This window comes from Tamandua tetradactyla, chromosome 4, assembly GCF_023851605.1.
Source record: "Tamandua tetradactyla isolate mTamTet1 chromosome 4, mTamTet1.pri, whole genome shotgun sequence".
Taxonomy (NCBI): Eukaryota; Metazoa; Chordata; class Mammalia; order Pilosa; family Myrmecophagidae; genus Tamandua; species Tamandua tetradactyla.
Window position 1 is genome coordinate 181,740,231 of NC_135330.1, and position 24,360 is coordinate 181,764,590.

The following is a 24,360-nucleotide window of genomic DNA, read 5'->3' on the forward strand; positions in this document are numbered from 1 at the left end:
GCAGGTGAAGATGCCCTGCCTGTTAGGAACAGCAGCCTTGGATTTTATGAGAGAGGAAAAGAAATGTCTATTGTATAAACCTCAGAGATTTAAAATGCATTTATTACAGCAACTAGTCTTACCTTCATAATACAACACATTGGAAGTGTTTTTAAAGATTTTTATAACAACCTGATAACGGAACCCTGAGGGATTCAGTAAATGTTGAATTAAACTTTTTAAGCTAATTAATTTATGTATCCAGTATATGCTAATGACACTGGGAACTTAGGTTGCCCTAAAATGGCAAAGGCCAAATATTAATCTGGTTATAGGAACTAAGCACGTTTTCTCCTTTCTATTGTCCAATTGGCTTCCCCCATCAAAGCCTGTCGCTGACTTCTACTTCCAGTGGCTCACAAACTTACAGGGGATGGGAGGAGGATGCAGGAGGGATGGAATCAAATTATGGGCATGGGAACTATATGGTCATAGTTTTCCTCAGTGGAATAATGTAATGTCATTTGGTTGCTTTCTCCTTAATCTTTTACCTGAGTTTGTGGGGCTTTTCCCACCAGTTTTTCTAGCTGCTATTCCTCATAACTTCATTTCTTACCCATTGCCATAAAACATTCCTCCCTCCAGATACTATGATGTACCTTACCTAGTGTCAGGCCTTAACACTAAAAAAAGCTTCTTGCCTCTTTTGCCTTTTTTCTTTTCTTTAAAACACGTTCTGGTAATTTTCCATTGCCTCTGTGTTAGTCAGGTTTCTCTAGGGAAACAGAGATCTGTAAATACGAAATTTTACTAAAGAGTCTCATGCAACTGTGGGGACGCATGAGTCCAAATTCCACAGGGCAAGCTGCAAGCTGGCAAAGCTGATGAAGGTTTTCATGAATTCCCCAGAGAGGCTGGCTGGCTGAAGAAGAGATGAAAATTCTCTCTTCTGGCTGCTGAAGTCCTCACTTCTCTTGAATTAAACATTTGTCATTGCTGAAGTCACTCTCCTTAGCTGTTTTTAAGTGTAGTTAGCCATAAATGCAATCAACTTACTGATGATGAAGTCCACAAAATGTCCTCACAGTGACAGTTAGCCAGTGCTTTCTTGACCAGACAACTGGCACCGTCACCTGGCCAAGTTGACATGTGAGCCTGACCATCGCAGCCACTTGCTCAAAGAAAGCATTAAAAAAATTGAGAGACCTGGGGATATGGGTTCCCACTGGAAAAAAAAAAAGAAAAAAAAAATATATATATATATAGTTAAACTGTTTGGAATTATTCAGGAAAATTAAATGGCCTTGCAATTTTATGAACAAGGCAATCTTAACTTAAACTTGGGTATGTTTTTATTTGGAAGCTTTACATGTAAGTATGTTAATCTAGTTCAATTTGTTAGCTCATACCTTGAATTTTTGTTCAAAATATGCTTATTCTGACAAAACAAGGAAGTTTCTTAGAGAATTTTGGATTTAGACTTACTTTTGCAGGATACGTGAGATTAAGGGTGATCTCAGGTAGTGGAACATCGCATAGAGGCAGAGCTTAAGCAAGGGCCTGCTTATAGGAAAGCTTGGGGGTGTGTCTGAGAAACATAAACTGGCCTTTGCCTTCTCTTTTTGGTGTGACTTTCCCAGAATATGGACAAAAGAGGGTTGGCAGTGTGTCCATTTCTTGTTTAAAATAATGTTTCCTTTGTTGCTTCTTTGGCTGTTTTATTATTATTTAATGTACATTGAGTTACAGGATTATGAGAGTAGGAGGTGGTATGTATAATTATCAGAAGCCCCAGCTTTAGTAAATTAGACATGAAATCTATATAAGGAAAAAGGAACAAAGCAGACCTGGCAGGGGTGGAGAGAGCCATGAGTCATTTCAGTAATTCATTGGTTTAAGGGTGGAGATACAACATGTAAATAAATATAAACACTTTGAATAGACATGCCTTCTCCCTCTGTGTGTGTGTGTGTACATTTATCTATCTAGCTTTATCTATCTACAAACATATATACATACATATACATATATATATAAATATATACATACACCTATATGTATGTATATATGTTTATAGATGAATAAAGATAGATAGACTGATTGAGAGACCTGGGTGAGTTGGAAAGAATATTGTTACCTAGATAGAGCTGTGGGCTGGGGCTTGGCTTGCCCTCTCTTTGGCTGTTTCTGGAGCTAGCCTACTTTGGTGCAGCTGTAGTTGGGTCTTCTCCTTGATTCTGACCTAATCTTGATTTTTGGCTGACTGAGCAACTTAAGTTTACTTACAGTCTCTTGGGACTTCTGGCTCTCCAGGGGTTTGGTTTTTTATAATCACTCACAGCCATCTTTCCCTTTGGCCATCAGTGGCACTTGTGCCCCTCTGATTCACAGTGTTGTTAGACTATTATACCACAGCTGTAAGGCTAAGGGATGTAGTGATAGCTGCCTTAAGTTTACTATAAAGCCCTTGTCTTAATTTAGTTGCCCCGGAAGTAGATGCTGGAACAAGTATTTGAGTTCATGTAGCTTATTTGAGAGGTGAAGGAAATGTGGGTAATGGGATTGGGGATAGAAGATGGAAGAAAAACAGGTAGCTGTGAAGAGCATGTTTTCAAGTCAGCTACTACTGTGGGCAACCGGGGTTTAGCCCTGTGAGGAAAACTCTGAGAACCAAAGTCGAACATTCATGTTTGATTTATCTCACCAGAGGGCAAGGATTCTGAGATGTGTATATACCTACTTCCATCAGACTTTGTTTAAAGGCCAATTTCAAGGAGACGTAACATTTTTGGCACTTTCAGTTTGCCATGGAAAGTGGCAAAGCATGCTCCTGCGATAAGAGAAAGCACTCAGGCAATGGAAAAGAAATGCAGTTGGGTATGAACTACATGGAAAAGATCAGGGACAGTGAGCTTTCCTTTCCATCTCAGGAGTGGGAATGAGGAAGGAAAACTGGAAAAGGGATGCTGGCCATGGTGGGTTCATCTGCAGGTCTCATGCTGTGTCTGCTGGAGCCGTTGCTTCCCCAGTGCTCATCTCTGTTGCTTGGGCTGCACTGGGCTTGCCTCCTTCTCCACCTTGGGTCATCCCTGCGGTCTCACTTCTCCAAGGCCTTCCCAGTCCACCAGGCCTCTTAGTGCCCATCGGTGCCCCAGTTGTGAATATGTATCAATTCTCTCCATGGAGGTGTGGGCACCATGCCGTCTCCAAGGGGTGGCAATGCAACAACAACAACAAAAAAAAAAGGAAGAGGAAAAAACCTATACTTCTATCATCATCATCAAACAGTTTTAATTTTCCCATTTCTTTTTCCATCTTTGCCCATACATATAGGTACAACTTAAAATAAGTCTTGTTGATTTATTTTATAACATAAGCAGGAAATTATTGTTTTTCTAAAAAGCAGTCACTATAGAAACTCAATTGCTTTTTCACAGTATCAGATATGTCCTAAGTGATTTTCAGGAGTATCATTGTACATATAAACATTCTCAGTATGTCTGGGGTAGGTTCAGGAAGAATCTCCTGAAATATTTTTGATGTGACATTTGTCACGTTATCAGGACATTGCATAGGTCTTTGAAGAAATTACAGTAGAACACTCTTGGTTCTCTTTAGTGATCTGACTCTCCCTATACCCCTACTGAACACACCAATTTCCCATCTTTTTTCTCAGCCTTTCCTCCTCCTTCACAGAGAAAACAAAAAACATTGGCTAGGCAATCTCTCAAATTCTTCACAATATATTAATACCCCTGTGTACATTCATACTTAGTCTTTTTGTTTTGGGATAAAGTATCTTCCTTCTAAAGTCAACCTTGAGATTGAGGAGATTGAGACCTCTCTAGCTGATATTTTCCATATTTCTTACAGGTTTCTCCCCACATTTATCTAAATTTGTGTCTCCCATTTTAAACAGCACCCTCCTCTGGCCCCATGAACTTCCCCAGGTACCACACCATCTTCATTATCCCTTCACAGCTGCTCCTATAGTCTATTTTGCCTGCAAACACCATTTCAGTTCCTTCATTACTATTCCTTCCCCAGCCCATTCCAAAATGATTTCTGCTCCTCTCACTTAACCATGGTTCATTTGCAACCATGTTCTCCAAACACCTTCATGCGGTGTTTAATCCTTGATATAGTTTTTGTCTTTGTGTAAGTTGATAACTGAATTTCTGACAGCTTTGCCTTTCCCTCCTCAAAACTCATATTATTTGGTCTTGATGGCATTTGCAAGATTTCTTCTTACTGCTCTGGCTTCCTCAGTCTCTTTGCTCAGCTAATCTTTCTCCATCTCTGTCATAAATTTGAGTCTCTCAGGGTCTGTGATATGCTTTCTTTTGTACTTTCTTCAGTCTTTATACCAGTGAATCCCATACCTGTTTCTCCATCCCCAACCCTATCCCTGAGATTCAGACCTGCATTTCAAAGTGTTTGTTGAACATTTTTCAATGGATATATTACAGGTTTCTTGATTGCAACATATCCTATCCTCCATTAACTTGCTCCATTTCCACAATTCCATGAAGGTGTCTTTCACCCAGTTGCAAAGCCAGAAACCTGAGAGTCATCCTTATCATTCTCTTTTCATGCTAGCACAGTTCTCTTTCCTGAGCTCCAGGTCCATATGTCTAGATGTCTATACTTGGATATCTCGCAGCCTTCTCATACTCATGTACATAACCAGACTTATTATACTCCCTCCCTTTGAGACTGTCCCCCTTCTATGGAATCCCATGAAACACAATCATCAGCTACTCAGTTGCCCAAATAAGAAAATGTTTTGTCTTTTTTACTATACATGTTCTAATCAATCTCAGCCCTATCTCCTAAATAGCTCTTAATTTCTACTTTGAATCTTCAACACGACCACCTCAGACTGGGCCATTGTCACCTCTCACCTGGACTTTATATGTTTCCTAACTGGTCTCTGCCCTATTCCCCCAATGTCATGGTTTCTTCTCTCCACAGCCAGAGTGATCTCCTCTTAAAAAATGCACATCTCATCACCCATGTGTTTATAACCGTCCAGTGGCTTCCCACTGCCTTTAGATAAAATCTAGTACACGTAATGTGTTTTATTAAGCTTGTATAATTTGGTCCCTACCTATCTCTTCAAACTTCAGGTCATACCACTCACCCTCTCTTCAGGAAACTTCATTTACAGTAGTACCCCACATAGTAATTATTATAATAGTTAGAAATTATAATTCAATAAGAATGTCTACAATTTATTCCTTACTATGTATCAGATACTGAGCTGGGCTCTTCTCCTAGATCATTTTATTTAATCTTCAAAACATGTTAATGTCACAGATATAATTATCTTTGTTATGTAAATGAGAAAACTTTGACATGGAAATATCTTTTAAATTGTTTAAGGTATCACAGCTATTAGGTGGAAGAGTGGGGATTTGCATCCAAGAGGCTTTTTCTATTGTAGTTTACACTGGGTCTGAAAATAGTCCAGTTGTGAGGCTCTACAGGTATGGTGTCATAGTGGCATGTCTGTGTGTGTGTGAATGCATGCTTATGTATGCATGTGTATCTGTGCATGCATGTACATGCTTTGAATTGAGAAGAAAAGAAGACCACAAATTTTACCTTGGGACTGAAGGCCTTCTTGTGCAGTTCTATCCTATAAAAAGTATGTCTTTTTCCTAGATACAAGTTTTTCAGACTCCCCTTTCCATGCAGAAGAGCCAGACATTTCAGATAGTCTTTTCCTATTCCACAGTGATTTAAGTACTTATAGTCTGAATTCCCCTGGAGCTAGTTCTTGTGAGTGGTTTGAATTTAAATCATGTTAGTGATGTTTACTTTCTATAGATCTTGTTTGAATGGTGTATTGATTTAAAAAGTGACAATCTTATTTGCTTTTGAAAACTATTACACTGAAATATTTAATTTGACATTCACAGCCTACAAGTTCAAAGGAGAAAAACTTCCCTTTAGATTTTGCTCTCTCAACAGAAAAAAAACAAAAAACGTGCAGGACTGTCAGTTCTTTTTAGATCACCCATTTTCTATGAAACAGCAAGTTAATGCCATAAGCCATCTAAAGTCTTCTTTTCTACTGGGTCAGATCATCTGATTGACAGTGGGGTTCTTCAATGACATAATGACCATCTTGTCAAAATCAATATTTTCAAAGTTGTTAATTGAACAGTGCGATACTTTTATTTGTCTTATTTATGTGGTTATTTTTGCATTATTTGGTAAGCAACAAAGATATCATATCACTTAAACTATTATTTTATTTAAAATAAGCAATTGAACTTTTTTACCTTTTCTAGTAAATAGAAGGAGTCCTCCACTCCCAAATTCACACGTCTCCTCTATATGGACTTTAGCGGTAAAAATAACAACTCATTCAAATATGTATTAGTTCAAAATGAATTGCGAAAATCATGACAAGTTGGGAGAAAGATGTGTTCCATTAGTAGAAAAAAGTCTTTTGAAATATATGAGAAACTTTTTCCTTCTTTTACTCTCATTCTCAATTTAAAAATAAACAATCTCTCCATATATTCTATCTTCAGGAAGTACAAATTTCTAGGTATAAGGGGTGGAGAAGTATAAAAGTTATTTGAAAACAAAGCAGTTAGCATGGGGAAAATGTGCAAAAAAAAAATTACCCAACACAGAATTAACTGGTGCTATTTTATACTTGGAAGAGCCTATAATAATAATGCATCAATTAGACACCTCCATCATGATTGATAAGAGGACATGAAAATTATTTCTATTTATGATTCATCCAAATTGCTTCCTTTTTACTGCCTACAATCACCCACAAACAATGGGTGACAATTTCCTACTCCTCTTGTTTCTTTCCATAAAAGCAAGAGATGTGCCATAGGACTTGTTGGCTGTTAATTGTGATTTCTTGAAAAGAGTACAAGTACAGGCCATGGGATGATGATACATTTCTCCTCTGTATTTTTTGTCTTAATTTTATTACAGTAAATATTGGTAGTACACAATTGCTTTAATTCAAAGTGCTTTCTTTTGTCCCTCTTCTTCCCTTGAGCAGTCTGGCTGGAAGTTCCTTTGAGAACATCTGACCTTTCTTCTGCCAATGTGGGATCCCCACCTTGCATACAATAGTCACTTAATAAATACTTTTTTGAAGGAATGGATAAATAAATTAATATGTATTTGTTATATATTTATAACTGATATATATATAAAGCTTAAATAAGGGCAAGCCAGGGAAGGTAAATCATTGTTCTTTGCCGCCTGGATTCTGCTCTAATGCACCTGCCAAAACCTCATCAGGGACCTTTGCACTGGGGCCAAGGAATTTCCAAGAACAGGCTATTATCCTCATCTTTTTTAGCACTCAAATTCAACTTTTATGTTTTTTAAAAAATAGTTTCCTCAATCCTATTTATCATTATGAAAGTATTTATGTTTTTAAAAACTTCTTATTTTCAGTTCCTAAATTTTAATCCTAATCTATTCTTATGATTTCCATCTTGTATCTAGAGAATACCATTAATGTTTCCATTTTATAGATGAGAATATCAAGATTTCAAGTGGTTATACACCCACGATTTGTACTGTTTTCTTGAGATAAAGTTCATATAACATAAATTTCACCACCTTCACTGCTTTAAAGTATACAATGAATTGACTTTTAGCAGATTTACAGTGTTATGCAATCATACCCACTATCTCATTTTAGAACATTTTCATCACTCCAAAAGGAAACCCTGTTCCCATTAAGCAGTTACTCATGATTCCCCCCTCTCTCAAACCCATGGCAACCACTAATCTGCTTACTAGCTATTCTGGACATTTCATATAAATGGACTCTTAACAATATGTGGCCTTTGTGTCTGGCTTCTTTCACTTGGCATGATGTTTTCAAGTTTTATCCATGTTGTGCATGTATAAATACTTCAAACCTTTTTATGTGCTTATTGACTATTAAAAAGTATGAATATACCACCTTTAGTTTATCCATTCATCAGTTGATGGAATTCGAGTTGTTTCCACATTGGGGCTATTTTGAATAGTGCCACTATGAGCTTTAATATACAAGTTTTTGTTTGAGCACATGTTTTCATATCTCTTGGAACTCGTAACAATGTAATTGCAGAGTCATATGGTGATTATATATTTAACTTTTTCAGGGACTGCCAAACTGTTTTAACAGTGGCTGTATGATTTAACATTTTCTCCAGCAGTGTACAAAGGTTCCAGTTTCCCCATATTCTCATCAACACTTATTATTTTCTATTTTTTTAAATTTCATCCATTATGGTGGGTTTGGAGTGGTATCTCATTGTGATTTTCTTTTGCATTTCTCTAATAACTACTGATGCTGAGCTTTTTTTCATGTGCCTATTGACCATTTGCATATTTTCTTTGGAGAGATGTCTGGTCTAGTCCTTTGTTCATTTATTAATTGGGTTGTTTGTCTTTGGTCGTTGAATTCTGACAGCTCCTTATACACTATGGATACTAAAACCTTATCAGATATGTAATTCGCAAATATTTTCTGTTTTGTGGATTGTCTTTTCACTTTTTTCATAGTGTCCTTTGATGTACGAAAGTTTTTAATTTTGATGAAGTCTGACATATGTATTTTTTTTGTTGCTTATGATTTTGGTATCATAGTTAAGAAACCATTGCCTAATCCAAGGTCACAAAGAATTATACCTATGTTTCCTTTCAAGAATTTTATAGTTTTAACTCTCTAAGTCTTTGATCCATTTCTATATGGTGTTAATTAGGGGTAACAATTTATCCCTTTGTTTGTGGGTATCCAGTTCTTTCCCATTGAATGGTCTTGGCACCATTGTCAAAGATCAATTGACCATAGATGTATGGGTTTATTTCTGGATACTCAAATGAATTCTGTTGATAAAAACTTCTATCCTTATACTGGTGGCACACAATTCTGATTACTGTAACTATACAGTAAGTTTTGAAACTGAGAAGTGTGAGTCCTTCGATTTTGTTCTTTATTGAGATTGTTTTAGCTATTTGCATTCCCTTGTAATTCTATGTGAATATTAGAATCAGCTTTTCCATTTCTGCATAAAAGGCCATTGTAATTTTGATAAGGATTGAATTGACTCTGTAGATTGCTTTGGGGAGCATTGCCATCTTAATAATATTAACTCTTCCAGTCCATGAACATGCGATATCTTTCCATTATTTAAGTCTTCTTTAATTTCTTTCAACAATATATTGTAGTTTTCAGAGTACACATATTGTATCTCCTTAGTTAAATTTATTAATACTTTTCTCTTTGATGCTATTGTAAAAGGAATTGAATTCTTAATTTCATTTTTGGACTTTTCATTGCTAGGGTATAGACATACAATTGATTTTTGTATGTTGACCTGGTATCCTGCAACTTTGCTGAACCCATTCATTATCTCTCATTTTTCTTTTGGTGGCTTCTTTAGGGTCTTCTATATATAAGATCATGTCTTGTGTTAGAGATAGTTTGATTTCTTTATTTCCAATGTGGAAGCCTATTATTTATTTTTCTTGCTCTGTCTAGACAAAAAAAATTCTGCTAAAGGTCAGTTAATTGTATACTTTAAAGCAGTGAAGATGGTGAAATTTATGTTATGCGAACTATACCTAAAGGAAAAAGTACAAACCTTGGGTGTATAACCACTTGAAATCTTGATATTCTCATCTATAAGATGGGAACATTAACAGTAGCTGTCAGCTAGGCTGTAGGGTATAAGCATTTCAACATTAGTAGACGATGACAAATTGTTTTACAGATTAACATCCCTCCCATAGTGTAAAATAGTTCTCAGATGCTCCTCTTCTTCACAAACACTTCATTATTGTCAAACTTTTTTTTTAAGCCAACATGAAATGAAAATTTAAATTTATTATTTAAATTTGTATTTCCCAGGTTATAGTAAATACTGTGCATTTGTATTCACTGGCCACTTCCATTTATGCTTCTGCTAAATTCCTGTTTTAATCTTTCACCCATTTTTCTATGGAGTTGGGGGTCTTTAGCTTGTTGATTCAAGGAAGTTATTTATATAATATGGATAGTATTTCTTTGTTGATTATATGTGTTGCACTTTTTCTTCCAGTTTGTCACATGTTTTTCATTCTCTGTGTGGCGTCTTTTGATAAACAAGTTCTGAACACTGTGCAGTCAAATGTTCACATATTTTTCTTTATACTTCATGCTGTTTGTGTTGTTGAAAATTCTCTTTGAAATTCATAATCGTGTCAGGTAGGAAGATCAATTTATGTTTTGTTTTCCTTCCCCATGCAGATTACCAGTTGCTCATTCTTCTTTCAGTTGTCTGCAAAGCCAGCTATGTCAGAAATCAAGTTTCCATAGATGTGTGGATCTGTTTCTAGTATTTATATTCTGTTCCAGTTATTTATCAATCCTTGTGCCAATAGCACACCATCTTGACCACTATTACTATTATTTGCAATAAATCTTGTATCTGGTAGATGGTTTTCCTATTTCTTAAGCAGTTAATATTATGATTATATTGATATATGGGTTTTAATGTAAAAGTAACCTAAAACTACTGCAATGAACACCATTTGGACATGGATTCCATTTGCTAATAACTCCTTTCACATTTTTGCATTTATGCTCATGAGTGTTTTTGCTCATGAGTAATATTGGCTTGTCATTTTTCTTTTTCAAACTATCCCTGATTTTGACAGCTAATCCAAAAAAATTGAAATGCAGACATGTTTATTTTGTCCATAGTCTCTGGAATAGATTGTGTAATGTTGAAATTACACAATGCTTGGTAGAACGCAACTGTAAAATCATCTGAACCTTATATTTTCTTTGTAGATAGATTTTTTTCAGAGTTTATTGAGATATTCATTTATCATATGTTCTATCCAAATTATATGATAAATATCTCACAGTATCATCACTTGGTTATACAATCATCGTCACACTCACTTTTAGACAATTTTCATTACTCCAAAAAGAAAATTATTCAGATAGACACAAAAAAGAAAACTCAAAACACCCCATATCCCTTACCTCCCCCTATTATTGACCCCTGGTGTTGGTGGTATACCAGTTACTGTTGATGAATGAATTTTAAGGTATTACTGTGAACTATAGTACACAGTGTGCAACAGGTATTTTCCCCCACATGCCCCTCAATTATTAACTCTTTGTACCAGTTCATCCAAGCACTTATTTAAATTAGTAGTGTTAGTTGGTGCCATACATGACTTGAAACAATGCCTTTCAACCAAAATCACCTACAATATAGCACTATTTCTTATATTCTTACTAATAAACTATTTCCACCCCATATCTATTCCAAACATTTTAAGTTCAACCTCGTTATGCATTCTAAAGACTCTCTGTTCTCTAACTTCTGTCTATATTTGAAGACTTTGAGTTTACATATTCTAGTTAGCTCATATTAGTGAAATCATATAATATCTGTCCTTTTGTGTCTGACTTATTTCACTCATCGTTATGTACTCAAGATTCATCCATGTTGTCACAAGCTTTGGGGCCTCATTTCTTCTTACTACTACATAATGGTCCATTGTATGTATATATTACATTTTGTTTATCCGTGTTGACTCATTTAATGGTTATAGGACCATTCAGTTCTTTTGGAGTCAGTTCAGGCAAACTTTTTTTTTTTTTTAAGTAAGGATTTATAATTTTTATATTAAAAAATTGACCTAAATTTCTGATATTTGAAATTTCCTAATACTTTCTGATATTTGAAATTTCTCTTTTGTATGTTATTGTTGCCTGCTTTCTCACTTATGCTCTGCATAGTTGTGTTTTTGCTCTTTTTATCATTTTTACCTGCCAAAGATTTGTTAATTTTAAAAATTTCTTCAAGGAACCAAATTTTGGCTTTACGAATCATTTCTCCTCTAGCTTTATTTTCAACTATATTACATTTTGTTCATTATCAACCCCTTTCTTTTACTTTGTTGGGCTTATTCTTCTATTCTTACAGTTCACTGATTTCCAGCCTTTATCTCTTCAAATATAATAACTTGAGACTGTATATACCTCTCAAAGTAACACTTTGGCTGCCTCCCACAATTTTTGATACCTAATAATTTTATTATTGCTCAGCCCTAATTATTTTTTAATTTATAAATTAAGTAATTTATATTTATAATTATAATTTGTAATTATAATTATAATTACTATTTTGATCCTTGAGGTTTTTGAAAGCATGTTTCTTACTTTGCAGATATATGGATTTGCTTTCAAATCATTTTGTGATTGATTTTGAACCAAGCATGTTTTGCTGACTTTAAATACAATTGCTTATAATAACTATTCTGATTTCAAGAATTCTAAAATGTGGGAAAAATGGCAACAGCAATTGTAAGAAGTCATTGATTGTAAGACATCTAGTTTTAGAGAGACTAAAAATGAAAAGGAAAATTATGTTTCAGAATCCATAAACTTGTGGTCAGAAAATGAATGTTCGTATTATTCTAATTTATTCAAATTATCAAAATTTGCTTTATTTTCTAAAATACAGTCAGTATTTCTAAATGTTTCTTGTGTGTTTAAAAAAACTTTTTTTATACTTCTGTGTGTACCAGTCACATCACATTTTTTAATGGTGCTATTAAAATCTTCCATATACTGTTTTTTTTATCTACTTGATCTATCAATTACTTACTGAGAGGTTTTTAGATATCTACCAGTATGTGATAGATTTGTCATTTTTTTTTCTTTATATATTTTGAAACTATGCTATTAGGTACGTAAATGCTTAGAATTATTTCCAGGTAAATTGAACCTTTTATCAATATGTAATAACCTCTTTAAATTTCCAGTGATATTTTTTGCCATAACGTTTTTTTGTTTTCAGCCAATATTAATATATCTGTACCAACTTGCTTTGATTATTTGAGACAGTTTTCCATCATTTTGGTTTCTACTTGCCTATGCCCTTATATTTTAGGCACATCCCTTTAAAAAGCTTGCCTAATAATCTTAATCTTTTAATTAGGAGGTTCTATTCATTTATACTTATTGTGACTGCTGATATGTTTGGATTCTTTTCTAGTATTTCATTTCATGCTTTCTATTTGTCCTGTCTTTCCAAAGTTTCTTTCTTCTCCTTCTGTTCTTCCTTTCTTTTGTATTGAGATTTTTTCCCCTTCCATCTTATTTTCCAACTCTATTTACAAGCTATGCCTTCTATTTCTATGGTGTTATTGATTATCATGGAAATATTAATAAGCCATTTAACTTTAAGTCTAAAGCTAAGCTTTAACCTTTTTACAAATAATACAAGAAATGTAGAGTGCTTGAATTGTCAATTGTATGTTGTAGTTGTTCTGGCTCTTAGTCCTGTCTTATTTTTAACCACACAAATTACATGCTATTATTTTCCACAGCAAATGTTTGTTTAGACTTATCCACATATTTACTATTTTCTTTAATAAATATCTCTTCTTGCATCTAAGGCTTTTCTTTTCTGGGTTTATTTCACTCTTCCTATAACTTATCCTATAAAATTCCCCTAATGAGGGTTAGTTCTTTTTTCTTATTTTGAAATGTCTTTGTGTCCTCTTTATCCTTGAAAAATATTTTTAAACAATCTTCAATTTCAAATTATAACCATTTTTCATCCCTTTGAAGACATTATTCTACTTTCTTCTGGCTTACCCTATTACTGCTGAGAAGTCATGTCATTCAAGTTCTTGTAGATATATTTTTTACTTGCTGGCTATTTTTTAAAGTCTTCCTTTGTAATTTATATTCAGTAATTCCACTAGGATGTGTTAAAGTGTAGATTATTTTATATTATCAACCTAGGGATTTCCAGAGATTCCTAAATATGAAGACTCACACCTTGAACATTGTTGGAAAAACTTTAGCCATTATCTTTTCAAATATTGTTTCTCTCCTATTCTATTTTCCCTACTAAAATTGTGATCAGAAATATCTCAGATCTGTTCTTTTTACCTTACATGGCTCTTTAAAACTTTATTTTATATTTTCCTTCTCTCTCTTTTTTTTCTATACCTTTTATGTTCTTGGTAAGTTGTTAAGAATTGAGTTCTAACTTCCAGTCACTTAATTCTCTCTTTAGCTTAATTTAATATACTGCTTGATCTTTCAAATAAAGTCTCTGTTTTCAACAAATAGAGTTTTCATTCTTTTAAAAGTTCTATTTGATTCTCAGGCCTCTTTTCCAAATATGATCAGAGAAGATTTCAGTTAGTATTAGCCCACTTCACTCATTGTTAAACTCATTATCACCCTGTGCAAAATATTTCAGGGAGACTCTAATATGGCTGTTTCATATAACTGACCTTTCCTTGACCCTTGACTCTGGGGGCAGAATTGGTTAGGGTCCATGTTGTACTAGCTCAATGTAAATCCATAGATATCGATCTTTGACCCAAGCCTGTGCGTTAATCCTATTTTTGAGTTATGGGCAGTTTGTCATATCATGTAAGAATCCCAGCTGGAACAAACAAAACTGTTGTAGATCCATTCTCAATTAAATTGTTGGTTAATGATTGGATACTAGTTTTAGATAAATCAGGTGCAAACCACTATGGCAGAGAAAATACAAAGATAAGCATTCTCCACCATGCTCTCATTTGGTAGCATTTTGTGGCAAATCCTGCCCTCAACTGATATGGAGCTATTTATAATCTTTATCCCACTTAGTAAGATTATTCACACACTTTACTGCAAAGATATGAATATGCCTGATTGTGGGCTGCTATCCATGTTACATAATATTTGGTGTCTGGTAGTATTACCTTTCAAAAATCTGAAAAAATATGTGAGTTCTGCAAAACATTTGCAGAATTGTTTTGTCAGATAAAATATTATGATCTTAAATTACTTATATCATTGTGTTTTATAGAGTTAAATAAAATATGTATTGCTCTTAATATACTGCTTGGTCAATAGTAAACCCTTAGCATGCAATTGCTGCTATTTTTGTCATTGAAGAATTACAGATATTTTTCTGATTGGTGTACTTCCTACAGTGTTCTTGTAGGCAAAGGGTCAGGATGTGGAGTTAGGAATTTTTAAAATTTGAATCCATAAATACAATGGAATATTGCAATACACTATCTCAGTAATGAAAAGTAAAGAGATTAGTATTTGTTAATAAATACCTGATTTGAAAACCCAGTAAATATTTCTATGAAATACCTCCAGAAGGTTTTGTTTGAGACTTAGGAAATTTAATATTTATATGGTATCTTACATTTCACATATCTTAGAGTACAAACTGTCTGAACATTCTGGAAACTCATTAAGCAGTCATGTAAGTTAGGCAGGATTGAGACCTGAAGTCTAAATGATTCATTCAGTAGGGAGGGAAAATAATAGGGATGTGGAACTAGCTGCTTAGGAAATAAAAATCCAACCAAGGAAATATGAGAATTGTGTGTATCCCAAAATTATTGGGATAGAGAATGGGTTTCTAACTTTCAGCAAGTGATCAGAATCAAAGAGGCTCACTAAGAGATGGTAGGGGAAGAATTTTTTTTCTTAATCAAATTAGCAAACATTTTTAAAGGCTATACCAGATGCTGGCAGATTAGTAGAGTTGAAAATAGCTCCTTTTTACTCTAAAGCAATTTAGCAGCATTTACCAATTCTCTTTAAAATGTCAGTGCTCTTTACTCTACTTTTTCCACTTCCAGAAATCAGTCCCAAAGAAATCATGTGAAATGAAAACATTTTTTATGCAGGAAGATGTTCATCACAGTATGATATGTAATAGGGAAATAATGGATATACTTTAAATGCCCATCAATTGAGAAATGATTAAGCAAATCATAATATATCTGGCTGAATTAAGAAATAATGTTTATAGATCATTTTTTGGAAATGCTGATAATAAAATATTAGGTGAAAAAGCAGAATATGACTTTATAAAATGTATTATCTCAACTATATAAAACACATGTATATGTAGAAAAATACCAGAACAAAGGGAGCGAAACTATTTTCAGTGTGTGAGTGTGTGTGCATGTACGCTAATAGGATTATGAGTATTTAAAAATTTCTTCTGTTTTTGTATTTTCCACTATTACAAATGTTTTAATTTCATAATAAAAAGCTAATCATAAGATTAAAATAGTATGCGGACAAGATGAGGTCCACAGTGAAAAGTGTTGGAGTGAGAAATAGGTGGCAGTACTGCCTGGGCAAAGGGCGGGATGGCAGGTAAAGGGCCTTGGCCATCGCAGTGAGGCTCTGGGGCAGGGCAGGGTTCTGGTCTCCGACCACACAAGCAACAACCAAAGAGACTCTCATTTTGGAAAACTGAGGGAGTACTCATGTAAAGGAAACACTCACACCTCAGAGTCCAGGAAAGGGCTTCAGGGGGAGCTCAGCAATTTAAAATGCATCCTCCTCCTTGCAGGGCTTGCATTGTTTTTGCATGGGGGATAGTACCTCAACCTTTTTGCAAATCAACAAGACAGGTTGCATTTGGACAAACCGTTGCCTGTAGGCCAGGATACTTGTAAAATTTAAATTTGTTTGTCAATGAAAAGCCTGTGCTTCCTTCAACTAGATCAGGACCCTCTCAGTATTTCCTGATATGGAAAGGCGTTTTCCTGCAGCTGATAGGCATTTTAGTTAAGGTCACAGGTTTTTAGGTTCTGAAAGACCTTGATGCAGATTCTACTAGTTCTGGACAATTTACTTAATCTCTCTAAACCTCAATTTCATCATTTTAAATAAAGACATTGTAATGTATCTATTGGTTTATAGTGTTAAATGAAATCATGAAAAGGGCTTAACAAAATGCCTAGCATTTTGCATAGCAGTAAGTATGCAAAACTAAACAAAACAATGAAACAATTATCATCTCTGGTATATGGGTAAAATAAGCCAATGAAATCCATAACTCTGGTAGACATAGCTGTCATCATTTTAAAATACTACAAGAAACAAAAATCTTAATTCGAGGCATGGTTTTTCATGAGGATCTCTAAAAGCTAAGCATTCTGTTGAGAGTGTTCACATTCCCCAATATAGCCTCTTCTATGTACTCACAAATTCAATGTTCTGTTATGTCTGTAATCCTCACGACATTTCCCCAAATCATCTCTGCAATCCTTGGGTTCTACTAGCCTGTAAATCGTAATTGAATTTAAGACTTGAGCTCAAGATTGAGTTTGCTTTCGTGTGTCCTTTTTCTATTTTCTTCTGAATAACAAGAAATTAAGAGAGAACATAAATGTAAGATATTGAGAGAGAACATAAATGTAAGAACAATTTTGTAACCTAGGTCACTGAAATCTATAAAACTATGATAGTTTCATTGCTTAATGTTAGTGCCTTAATCCATTTTCAGGACTGTTTTTTTCTTTGGCGTCTTGATCTTAGCAGTGAAACTAATTATGTGCTAGCTATCAACATTTGCTTCTTTCCTTCTTTAATACCAGGATTAGGGATAAAGGATATTTTTAGGTATATCTAGGAACCAGAAAGGTAGATCAATCATTCACTCTCTAGTTATTCTTTTTTTTTTTTGCACAGTAGCTGGTAGGGAAGCACGATATCAAATTATTATTTGGTTCCAGGATTCTATTACTGCTTTGTAACCTATAAGACATATGATTTACAGGGTGTATATAATAGAAATTTAAAAATGTATATAAATGCCAGTGATTTTCTGCTTAACCTTTCCCAAGCATTGAACTACACCAGGGTCCATTGAAGTGTTTTGAAAGACATAAATATGAATTAGAGTTACTGCTAGGTTAAAAAATTTATATACAGCAGGGCTGAAATTTTTGCCTAAATCATAATTTGTGTTTATCCACTTATTCATTTAATCTCATAACTAGGAATGGATCCAGATTTGGTTAAGCCTGAAGCTTACATAATATAGCCCCCATTAAGAAATAAAATTAGTAATAGAAGATGGTGAGGATTCTACAAATGTCCTTTTACGTTGTCTACGCAAATGAGTGCCCCAAAGACTAAGCTTCAGTTGCTTCATGATGAATCTGCCATAGCAAGGTCTGACTCCTATAAAAGCAGACTTATTGCAGCTTTAAAAAATTATTCAAACTGCATCTTTTTTTAGAAGTCAAATTCTTTAACTTTCAAAGTTAATTAATAAATATGTTTAATTTTGAGCCAATCCATCAAAGAATATATTTTACAAAGCGTAGATCAGAAATTGACCATCATAACCCCCTGTGCCAGTTTGAAACTATTATGTATCCCAGAAAAGCCATGCTTTAATCCTGATCCAATCTTGTGGGGATAGCCATTTCTTTGGCTATACCATAGGGTGGAATCTTTTTATCAGATTATTTCCACAGAGATGTGGCACACCCAGTTGTTGATGTGGCCTTTTGATTAGTGGAGATGTGACTTCACCCATTCAAGGTGGGTCTTGACTAATATATTAGAGTTCTTTAAAAGGGAAAACTTTAGCTGCAGATGCTTGGATAACAGTTGCTTCAGAGCTGACAGAGACATGGATATTTGGAAATGCTTGGAGTGCCAACAGAGAGAGCAGATGCCTAGACATGAGCAGAGCCCAGCTGATACCACAGTGTGCCTTCCCATGAGATGCTAAACCAGCCAGAATCCAGACTTGTGACCCAGAGGAACTAAGTGGAGGTCCACAGATGCTTAGAGAGGAAACCACTAGCATAGAATCTGGAAACATGGGACCAGGAACAAAGACTAGCAGATGCCAGTCACATGCCTTCACAGCTTACAGAGGTGTTCCAAACAGCATCAACCTTTCTTGAGTGAAGGTAGCCTCTTTTTTGCCTTAATTTGGACATTTTCGTGTCCTTAGATTTGGAAACTGATCTAAAATTGCATGAAACTCAAGTATATGAACAAAATATCAGTATTAAATCAATTAATTGGGGATAATAGCCTCCATGACCACCAAACTTAATTCCAAATGTAGCTCAGTTCAATATAAAAATAATTTGTGTCCTTTTTAAAATGGGAGGAAAAATTGTTAAAAATAAGCATGTTGAATTACAGAAGCTTTAAAAGGTAACTTATGCAATGACAAAAAAACAAAACATTAAAAATATCTCAGGGTGGGAAGAATATGATCTCTAAGAATTCAAATCTAGGGGTTGCTAACTAGTTTTCATGGAAGAAATGGCAAAGGAATTGACTTAATGTTACACAAGAGAAGGCAGAAGTTGAAAATTTTTAATTATGATCTAGAAACTATGAAAGAGGAATCACTTTGAAATTAGTAAATGAGCAAATATATATAAACCACAAACCAAGTATGTGAGGCTAGATTTAAAACGCACACTAGAAGTATTGCTGGTAGCGAGCTAAATAAATACAATATTCCCTGAGAAGAGAGACATAAAAAGACCCTTCAAACAGCATTCCTAACCTGGAGATAATGTAAAAGAAAACCTAAAGCAACAATGACCCAAAAACAAAGCATCAGATATTTGCACAGAAACTTAAGTGCTTTGGGTTCAGAAAGCTTGAGGAAGCTTCAAGCAAACTATGGTAACAGTATAAAAGCTAAATTAAAGTTTCTACTTGCTCTGATTGGTCTCATATATTGTTCCTTGACCTCATTGCCCACTTCGAAGTTCTTCAGCCTTCACTGTGTCCTTCCTTTTGGTGGACCTCCCACATTTTCCTTAACTGACTCAGCTAAATGCGTTCTCTGCAAGACCAAAAAGAATAGATTGCCTCCCCCTCTGTGCCCAAGGTATTTTATTCATAACTCAATTGTAATAGGTATCTGTCATAGTTTGCAGGGGCTGCCTTAACAAAGTACCATAAGCTGGAAAGCTTAAAACAACAGAAATCAACTGCTTCACAATTTTGGAGGCTAGAAGTCAGAAATCAAATGACCGCAGGGCCATGTTTCTTCTGAAGTTTGTAGGGTTCCCGTGGTGGCTGGTCAGTAATCTGTGGCATAATTCAACCTCTGCCTCCGTCCCATGGCTTTCTTTTGTCTGTGTGTCTCCTGCTGACTGTGCTCAAATTTCCTCTCCTTACATCAGTCATAATGGATTAGGAACCCTAGTCCAGTTTGGCCTCATTTTAACTAACATCCTATTCAAAAATCCTGTTTCCTAATAATGATGGAGGTTAGGACTCTACATATCTTTGTGGGGGACATAATTCAACCTATAACAGTATCATATCATGACATTACATTAACTGACCACCTACTTTGGGTCACTTTGCCAGATGGTATCACATATATTGTTCTTTTAACAACTGAGTAAACTATGGGGAGCTTGGACACTACCTCAGTAGGCAGGCAAGCAGGGCTTAGGTACCCGTGACAATGTCTTGAACTTAAGATGAGTTGGGAAAGGGCTTCTGATTTGAACCTCTTTTTTCAGACTTCAATAAAAATAATTGACATATTTGGTTCTGGGCTCAATCAGAATCATTTGGAGAAGCTTCTTGTAGATTATTAAGTTTTATTATTTATTTATTTATTTATTTTTGGCATGGGCAGGTTCTGGGAATTGAACCTGGGTCTCTGTAATGGCAAGCGAGAATTCTACCAGTGAGCCACCATTGCACTCCCCTAACTTTTACTTTTTTTATTGTGTTGAATATGGCTGTTCTAATTGGAAAACACTTGCATGCTGATTATAGAAAAGTGCATTTCTTAAAGATAAAATGGGGTGCTTTATACTTTTCACTTAGCAGGACATCATGAGAAATTTCCCACTTTGTTTAATGCTTCCCTGAAATTTTTTTAATGTTATGCATAATTGCTTACATGAATGAACAGCGATTAACTTTTTTAAACTGTTCTTCTCTTGATAAACATTTTGTTTTTTCCCAAATTTGATAATAAAAAAATTGTGATTTACGATTTTGGTCAAAATCTAAGTATATATTTCTGATTATTTTCTTAGGGAAAAAGTAATGAACTAGAGCTACTGATTTAGAGAAGGCAAATATTTATAAGGCATCTGAAACATATTGAAAATCTGGCATCCAGAAATTGCACACAAATGGACATACTCACCAACAGGTATGACAATTATTCAATTCTTTCTTACACTTAATAATGCTGAGTAGTTTTATTCTTTAAATCTTTGTCTTTTTCACCATTTAAAAATGGTATCTAGCTTAAAGTTGTATTTCTTTGATCACTAGTAAGGTTGGTCATTTTTCATATGGTGATTGGTTATTTATTTGTTTGCCTCACAGAATTGCCGATTTGTGTCCACTGTTCTAAAATGGAGATACTTTTTTGCTGTTTTGATTGGCACATGCTCTTTGTATATTGAGATATTTGATAGCCTTTTGGGTATTGCACATGTTCTGAATATTTCTGCCAATTTGTCATTTGGCCTTGTCTATTTTTTAACATTAAAAAGGTATGAAAATTTAAAGTTGTCAAATATAACAATATTTCCCTTTGTGGTTTCTGTTTTGATGCCATGCTTACAAAATCTGTCTTCACTCCAGATATTTAAATAAAACTTTCTTCCTTTAGTTCTTTATGGCTTTGTTGTTGGATTGGCCATTTGGAGTTTATTTAGATGCATGCTGTGAGTAAAATTGTCAAAAACGTCAAAATTCATTTATTTATTTTTATAGCAATTATTCCAGCAGAGTTTATTAAAGAATACAGTCTTCCTCCACTGAGTTAAAATACATTCTTAGAGTACTTTAAAGGATAATATACAGTTCAGTTGTGTTTCTATTTTGTTTTGTTTTTGTCCGTTTCATTGAACTCTTTTTCTGGTCTTTTGGTCATTTTATATAGTTTGAATTATTGTAGCCTTATGGTATATTTTAATGTGTAGCAGATATCCCTTCATTATTTTTCTTTTTAAATGACTTTAATTTTCCTATCCATTTATACTTCCATATACAGTTTAATAAATTTTGTTAAGTTTGAGAAACTTTGTTAGACTCTTTATTGGAATTTCATTAGTTATTAAATAATTTGAGGTGAATTAATACCTTTGCAAAACATGTAATGACTTTCCTAAGTAGGAATATTTTATGCTTCTTATTTTAATGTCTCTTATTCCCTCAGTAAATATTTTTCATCATGTTTATTTCAATGTTGAGCAGTTATTCTGAACAGGGTTTTCATTATTGCTGATATGTAGGAATTATATTAATTTTTTTTTTTTTTTTTTTTTTTTTTTTTTTTTTTAAAGAGAGAGGGAGGAAGGGAAGGAGGAAAGACAGAGAAGGAAGGAAGGATGGAAGGAAGGAAGGGAGGAAGAAAGGGAAACATCTTTAAACATTTTCTTGTTTTATTATATTTTGTTTGTTTGTTTGTTTTTTACATGGGCTGGGGCCGGGAATCGAACCGGGGTCCTCCGGCATCGCAGGCAAGCACTCTTGCCCGCTGAGCCACCGCGGCCCAAAATTATATTAATTTTGTATGTTTATTTTGCTACTGGCAATTTAGACACCACAGGTCACATTATTTTGCAGTTTAATTTTTTTTGAGAGAGAGAGGTGGCAAAGAAGGTCTTATTATCTGAAAATAATAATGATTTTGTCTCTTCTCCCTAATACCTTCTTTTTCCAAATAATGATGAACAATAGGAATGAAAAAGGAATCCTTGTTTTGGCTACTGCAAAGTATCAACAACACTAAAATAAAAAAGATCATTGGCTTTCCATTTTGAGTGCACATCCATGGTGAAGTTTTTTCTTTTTTTTTTTTTGACATGGGCAGGCACCGGAAATCAAGCCTGGGTTTCTGGCATGGCAGGTGAGAATTCTGCCACTGACAAGTTTTTTAAAAAAATACATGGACTTGGTTCCCCTCGATGACCACTAGAGCTTTTGTATTTCAAGCATTTTCTTTGTTATCCCTCCTTGGCATTTCCTTTTACCTTTATTTTTACTTAACGTGATTTGAAAAAGATCAATTTAATTTTTAATTTCTTGTAACTACACTGAATGTTTTTAAAACCTGAGTTAAACGTCTAATTCTCTTATTTTCAGTATCAGAAATTAACTCTCAAATATGTAATATTAGGAAATTATCTCTCCTCTATTCCCTTAAAATATTTTCTAGCAATTTAAAAATGCAATCTGGGATTTTTAAGTCAGATAATAAGGAAGATAATTTACAATTTTTTAAATATTTGGTTTAACAATCCTATTTACCCTTATATTGATTTAATTCTTTTTTTTTTTTTCTATCAGGAATTCCCAGTATTGGGTTCTGCATTCATGTCCCCACTGGGTTCAGTTTGTCTTAGGATGCTCTGTTCAGAAAGATTGCGAGGGTAGTCTTCTTTACGAATCCTTCATCTCTGCGAGTATTGCTTTGTCTTAGGATTTTACGTTCTTCCATTTTATCAGGTTTCTCTTTCTGTGAGATGTAAGTTCCTTGTAGGGGTTCTCTTCGTTTTTGTTTAACATGTACATTCATTTTATTTCTTGTTTTTGAAAAAAAAATCTATTTGCTTTTTCACTTGCAGTGAAGAAAGTGTCTAAAATTTGTCTTCCAAATCATGAATTGCATTTTCTAAGGTATCAGTTGGGCTCATTCTTGTTTTTGATGAATGTTTTAGTTCTGCTGTTTCATTCTTAGTTTCCTTGCAGTTCTTCCCTGTTCTCTCATCTTTTATTCCTCCTTCCTCCTTCCTCCTTACCTAGGCCCCTTCTTAATCTTAGTCTTTGTTATCATCCAGGTTTCTTTTCCTGTTTCTCATGTCAAATGTTTTATTTTTGAGAACACAAAGCAAATACTTTTAGGAGTTTCTTTGGTTTTCCACAGTCGGTGATTTTCATTCATATACACTTTCTCAATATCCTGAAAAGATTTCTCCCTTTGTTTCATGCTGCTGCAGTACACTTTGATAGACTCCCTTGTTGAATTCTATTTTTATTCATCCTTGAACAAAAAAGGTGGCTAGAAGATAGGGATTCTCCCTGGCCCCCTTTCTGTCCATCTTGGAGCTCTAATGGTATTTCCCCCTCAGATGGAAAGTCATTTGAAGTGCCTTTCAGGGGTGGGCAGACGTTTAGCTGATATAGTCGAATTGCAGCAAGTATTGCTCACATGTTCCTTATCGAAATACAGAGAGCAGTGTGTGTGTGGATGAGTTTAAAGTAAATCCAGATTTCTTCCTTTTCCTAAAATTATGTGTGAAAAATGCATTCTCCTATGGTACATGGATCTTCTTCCCACATCCTTCTACTACAATTTCCGTGTTGCATGACGTAAGCATTAGTGCCTGGCTGAGTACGTTCTAGTCACTGCAGCCCCTGAATGGAGGTAGAAAGTGACTCGGATGGGGCAGGATGGAAGAGTGAGACAGTCCTAGCAGTTGTCATGCTCACCTCCAGGTAGTGGTCCCCTTATGTCTCCTCTGTGTATATCACACAGAGTAAGTGACTAGTTATTCCTGCCTGGTGCTGTGTTTGGCTCCTGGCCCACATCTACTACT

At 34.6% G+C, this 24,360-nt stretch overlaps 1 long non-coding RNA gene across 3 annotated transcripts in view; it reads left to right on the forward strand.

Moving 5' to 3' along the window:
• LOC143679569 (uncharacterized) overlaps positions 1–24,360 on the forward strand; it is a 257,853-nt gene that overhangs the window by 43,327 nt on the left and 190,166 nt on the right. For 2 of the 3 annotated variants that reach the window (XR_013173850.1, XR_013173848.1), the window contains exon 2: positions 20,842–20,960. This is a non-coding gene — a long non-coding RNA (uncharacterized LOC143679569). Of the gene's footprint in view, positions 1–20,841; positions 20,961–22,501; positions 22,573–24,360 lie in introns of those variants that run through there. The other variant, XR_013173849.1, reaches the window with a different exon arrangement.